The sequence below is a fragment of the Gigantopelta aegis genome, chromosome 4 (assembly GCF_016097555.1).
Source record: "Gigantopelta aegis isolate Gae_Host chromosome 4, Gae_host_genome, whole genome shotgun sequence".
Lineage (NCBI taxonomy): Eukaryota > Metazoa > Mollusca > Gastropoda > Neomphalida > Peltospiridae > Gigantopelta > Gigantopelta aegis.
In genome coordinates this window covers 82,084,077-82,090,076 of record NC_054702.1, presented here as the reverse complement: position 1 = coordinate 82,090,076, position 6,000 = coordinate 82,084,077, and the positions used below count along the sequence as shown (strand labels likewise).

At 33.7% G+C, this 6,000-nt stretch overlaps 1 protein-coding gene across 2 annotated transcripts in view; it reads left to right on the top strand.

The window, feature by feature from the left end:
- Positions 1-1,019: 1,019 nt before the first annotated feature.
- Positions 1,020-6,000, top strand: part of LOC121371208 (calcium permeable stress-gated cation channel 1-like) — a 74,055-nt gene continuing 69,074 nt past the window's right edge. Inside the window, exon 1 of one of the 2 annotated variants that reach the window (XM_041496929.1) lies at positions 1,020-1,076. The gene's annotated coding sequence lies outside the window, so the exon portion shown is untranslated. The other variant, XM_041496928.1, reaches the window with a different exon arrangement.

Here is a 6,000-nt window from a genome sequence, read left to right as displayed (position 1 = left end):
TATTTTTTTCCTTTTCTGTTTAATTGTAACTGTTCTCCATTGCTCTCTACGCAACTCTGGCATTATTTTAAAATTTTAGAGTTTTGATGAGACTCCATCTTGGGGTGTAAATTTAAGTGCTTCTCTCCGTGTTTAACAGTTAGGTGACATATAATGCCTGTGAAAGTGGAAAATTGGCAGCTATATCTTAACATCCTGAAAATAGAAAAAGAATTGTTTGCATAATATAGTGTAAAATGTTTATGTCGATTTCATTGGTTTATCTGATAATTTTCATTGACATCGTATCACATCACTTAATTAACTTAATCTTATTTCTTATAGTAACTTTCCATTTTGATAACTTCCATTGTCTCAAAATTCACGGAAATAACATATTTTTTACATTTACATATTGGTTTTGGGGATTTTGATGACTTTTGTTTGTTATGTAGGATATATAATGTCTAATATGTTTAAAATAAGGTATTTACGAACAAATAATGTTCAAGAAGCCGTACACCTTGACAGGGAGGAATACCAATCAGCAGTACATTCTACATTCAACCCGCCGTACACCTTAGAAAAATGTGTCTGCGATTTTGACGTTGATTGAAATTGAAACCAATGTAAATGCACATCTACGTTAATAATAAAAAAATAATCGAACAGAAATGACATAATAAGTATTAAGTATGAATCCAAACCATTAGAAATTGTTTTAATTGCATATCAAGTTGACAGACGTAATGTTTTCTCGGTACTAGATGGCATGTTTAATAAGCTACATTAAAAATATGCCACTAAATCAGTATAATTTAGGTTTGTTTGATGGCGGAAATTATTATAAATCAATGTGTAAAATCTAGTTCATGTGTGTAATTTTTAGAACTCTTACCTCACGTGTAGCCTTCTCCCACATTTTTTTATCGCTTCGCTTAGTACCGCTCCCATACAGTTACCGATTGATATAACAGTGTCGGCAACGGCTCAAGCTTTTAAGTGTTTTAGCACTATTCGCATTACTAACTCTTAAGTCTCAGAAACGTCGAACAGTAGCATTTCCGGTTTCTGGAAGATTGTCACGGGATGAAGATGTAAGAAGTAGTTTCTCAAATATGTTTGCCTGTCCTGTTTGTTGATTTGTAATATGTTGTTGCAGACATTTATAAATGTTTTCAACTGATTTTATTTTGGACATTAGTTATCCGTATTTAGACTCATACCTGTCCCAAACTGTCAAAAAGAGTATTCCAAATGACGGAAAGCCATGGCATTCACCTCTGGTATGTACCGCAGACCCCAAAAATGTAAAACATTTTTTTTCTTTATGGTCATAGTTTCATTAAAACTGTTGCACTTATTGAAAAAACATCGGTAGGACTTTCCTTTGGCACTGTTATGTATAAAGAACATTATAAATACTTTAATAAATAGAGTTAGGGTTAGAATTAGGGTTAGGTTCAGTGACAGTGCCAAAAGAAAGTCCTTCCAAAACATCACTATATTATCCAAATGAAGCAAAATATGGTCGTAGTAGCCTTGTGACCAAACATGGCCGACATGACGATTTTAATTGTCATTTATTGCCAATTGTCGAAAATCATACGAAATCGAAAACCATATTATTTTACTTCCGGGTATTTTGTAATGTCTGTGCATGTTCGATTGTTGATACGACAAGAACTTCTTGTTAAGGAAGTACACTTAAAACAAATTTCCTTAAAAATGCGGGGGGAAAAGTAAGAATACGTTTTATGCACAGTGAAATGTATTGTTAGTTAATTTGCACCCTGGAAGCTTAATGAATGCAATGCAAATGCATCCCTAAACAGCAACAGGTGCACGACAGAATCCACACAACCAAACACGTCTGCTAGCACTGCCAAATGAGTAATGACGGATCATTTCCGGATAGCCGCTTTTAGGTCATGTGACTGTCATGTTACTGTTTTTGCAGGAAAAGCCGATTTTATGTTGTTACCATTACGTTGATAACGTCATAGTACGGTTTTCGATAATGCTTTTAAAATTACATTTTCTTACCACCTGGTGTAATTTTTGATGGAAATGGGATTACATGCGAGTATGTACTTACCTTTTTATACATTTTATTTCTAAATTGAACAAGATAAACATTAATGTCGTTAAATTGATAGCCTGACATGACTGAGCATGCGCACCAGCCATTTCTTCTTGGTCCTACGGTTTTCGATTAAACAAGGATACGTCCACTTTTGTAAATAAAAAAATAACAGAGAAATTTCCGTTGTAAGCTTATAGATGTTACAAGCAGTTATTAATGTTGCATCTCTGAAAATTTCAAGTGAAAATATAAAGGGTTACTATTATTTCTAATAACATATATGTATTCTTGGGGTAGGTTCAAAACTGCTCCGAAATGACAAAAACACCCAGACATCTTGGAATACATAATTTAATGACATAATAATTTATGCAAATGTTACATCAGAATAACATTTTCAGTTATTAAAACAGTGCTGTCGGATTTCTTTCTGTAGTATGTGTATTAGTGATTAATATGTGGAAATTTTTTTATCAGTTAACTCGAAAATTATCGATGTAAAGGTATTTGACGTCAAACATAGGATTGGTGTGGTATTAGAGCGGGAATCTTTGCCAACTTTTTGGTTGTCAGGAATTGCCAAAAAATACATAGGTTGGTCTCTGACTAATGAGAGCGTATAACTGTCTAAATGTCCGTCTAGCTCTCTTACAGTCAGAGTACTCGGGCTAGGACAGAGGGCAAAACAAGTGGTACCAAACAAATATGGTACCATACCCAAAATTATTTTTTTAAGTTAACTTTTTGACAAAATTAATTACTCGTATCATTACTGTATGATTTTCTTAATCTTAATCCTAAACTTAACCTATTTTCTTTTTGGGGGAGGTCCCCTATATTGCCAATTGTCGAAAACGGTACGAAATCGAAAACCGTATTATTTTACTTCGGGTATTTTGTAATGTCTGTACATGTTCGATTGTTGACACGACAACAACGTCTTGTCAAGGACGTACAATTAAACCAAATAATTTCCTTAAAAATACGAAAAAAACCAGTAAGAATAAGTTTTATGCACAATGAAATGTATTATGCAAGTTAATTTGTAACCTTTAATCTTATTAAATGCAATGCAAATGCTTGCTTAAACAGCAACAGCACGACGGAATCCACACACAATCAAACATGTCTGCTAGCACTGCCGATTGAGTAATGACTGGTCACTTCCGGATAGCCGCTTTTAGGTCACGTGATTGTCACATGACTTTTCGTGGGGAAAAGCCAATTTTGTGTTGTTGACATTACATTGATAACGTCATAGTACGGTTTTTGATAATCATTTTTAAATGACGTTTTCTTATCACCTGGTGCATTCTTGATGGAACAGAAATAGCATGTGATTATATACTTACCTTTTTATACATTTTATTTCTAAATTGAACACGGTAAACATTAATGTCGTTAAATTGATAGCCTGACATGATTGAGCATGCGCACCAGCCATTTCCTTCTAGTCGTACGGTTTTCGATTAAACGAGGATACCCCTAGTTCACAAAGTTCACTGTCCGTTTTTTAACATTTTGACATTTATTGGACCCGATGTTTACAAGTTTAGCAGCAAAAGCAAGCGTGCAGTTTCCACCCAGATTTCAGGCGAAATCGATATCACCATGGAATTAATTATTTAATGGCGAAATATGAGATGTACCAATAAATATAAACACTTACTGTATAAAGAAAACTTCCCGAATCACGTTTTACACATAAATAGACAGTTTGTCCATATAGTAATCCTGCATTAATCCAATTTTCAGTTACGAACAAAATCTTGAATATTCCTGCCAGCCATTATGAGCATATTTAAAACGTGATTGAAAACTGTTGGTGGAATCGGATTATTTTTATTATTATTCGTCTCGGGTTCATGAGTTTCTTCCACGAAGTGTAAACAAACGCTCTAATTTACAAGGCATTTCACTTTCATTAAACTGACTTGTAAGACAACATAAATAACTTGAGAGTATAATCAACTTTTAACTAAATATATTTCAATTTGCATCAATAGAACGAAATGGGGTTATAGTATTTTTCTCTTAAAAAAAAGCAGCATATTATTAGGCCTAATGGTAGGGTGCGTTAGAGTAAAAACGACCACTCACAATACCCATGTGATAATTTTCTTTTCTTTGGTACTACGTAATTGGTCAGTTTTGTAATTTTAGATGGGAAAGTCTACTTAATCAAGGGTTTTACAGCATTATTTACAGTAATGAAGCAGGGCTGCTGATAATGTCCATTAACATTGTACTATAGTCCCGACAGGTTACGCCACAATACCCTGTGATCTTAAAAAACTGGCAAGTATTTTGTACATATTTCTAGACAGTGGTAATCACTTACCTGGTCGATACCCTGCAACATACACCTGCCAATCAGGAATCACATGTGCAGGCCACGGAAAGAAAGGACCAATTAACTAAAACAACACTCCGATTCTCAAGTCAGCCCTTGGATGAAACACAATAGTTATTTCGACACCGACAGTAGTGGTTTATTTTGTATTGAACTTCGTGTTATTTTGGGGCTTCGGGCGATGAGGAACGTTTTTGTGACGTACTCCGCCCAAAGATTAAAATCATTATTTTTTTTTTTTTTTTTTTTTTAAAGATATTTAAATACATCGTACTGAGATGTATCCTCATGCCAAATCCTGTGTTTGTATATGCCATATTTAATTAATTATTGACGTTTCCTTCTTCGGACAGTGAATACAGATTTTGTTATGTAGGCCTGACATGAAAAATCTATTCTTTAAAAAAAAAAAAAAAAAAATCTACATTTTTGTTTTAACATATATAAATACATCATGCTGAGGTGTATCTTTGTGCCAAATATGTACAATGTACACCTCGGCATTCGCAACCGAGTACTGTTTTTGTCTCTGGGTAACATTCGGGCTCCAGGCTGTAAATACTAAAATAGGCTGACACCAAAGTACTATGCGGTGTTGGTGTCCAATCTTTTGTTTTGCGATAAAATACACGCATCTTTCTTCGGATACAATCCTTTGGAAAACCGTAAAAAGACATTCCCGATCGTTTAAACTCTTTATTTTTACACCCAAAGGCCACACAGTACGGCACTGTTGGACTGAAAAGATCGTAAGACCCTTACTCCATATATAAACAGTTAACAACAATGGAAGAGTACAGCGGCTCTGACATCACTTCCCTTTTTTTCCAAACGCTCACGAATAAATATGCATAAATCGTACTTTGATACTGATTGGCGTAATTTCTTCATTTTAAGTTAACTATTGTTATAAACTTATTTGTATATTATTTTGATATCATTTTGCTTTTAAAATGAGCTATAGTATGGTCTTGTGACATGTTTCCTTTAAACACTAAGGAGATCTACTGGGTATATTAAATTTACAACCATCAGTTTTGTGGACTATTCTGTGAAATGCATCAAGATATTGAGCTGAAATTTCGCATATCTTGATTAGCGATGTTTCTAGTGAATTGAAAAATTTATTAACAACTGCTGTTTAATATTTAAAAATTGTGTAAAAATCTCTGAACAAAATGTTATACATGTAGATAAAGTTTGAGATCCATGGGAATTTCCCTATTTTTGAGAGTTACATGTATGTATGACCTTTGAACTTAGATATTATGTTTTCTCTCATCCTCAGGTATATAGGACAGCTATCCCATGAAAGAAAGCTATGTTTAACATGACGTCATTAGTACCTGTAATATAAGACGTCATATTAATGTGAGATGGTGACGTGAGGTCATAAGACACAGTTTTAAATTAATATTTTGTTATTAAAATTTTCATTATAAAAGCTATCTGAAACAAACATGATAAATATGATAGTGTAGTTTATTTAAATGATAAAATGGTCAAATAAAAAAGTTACTTTTTCAGCCACCTAAATTTGTCTATTCGTCCCCTGTGCATGCTGTAACCTCACCGTGGTGCA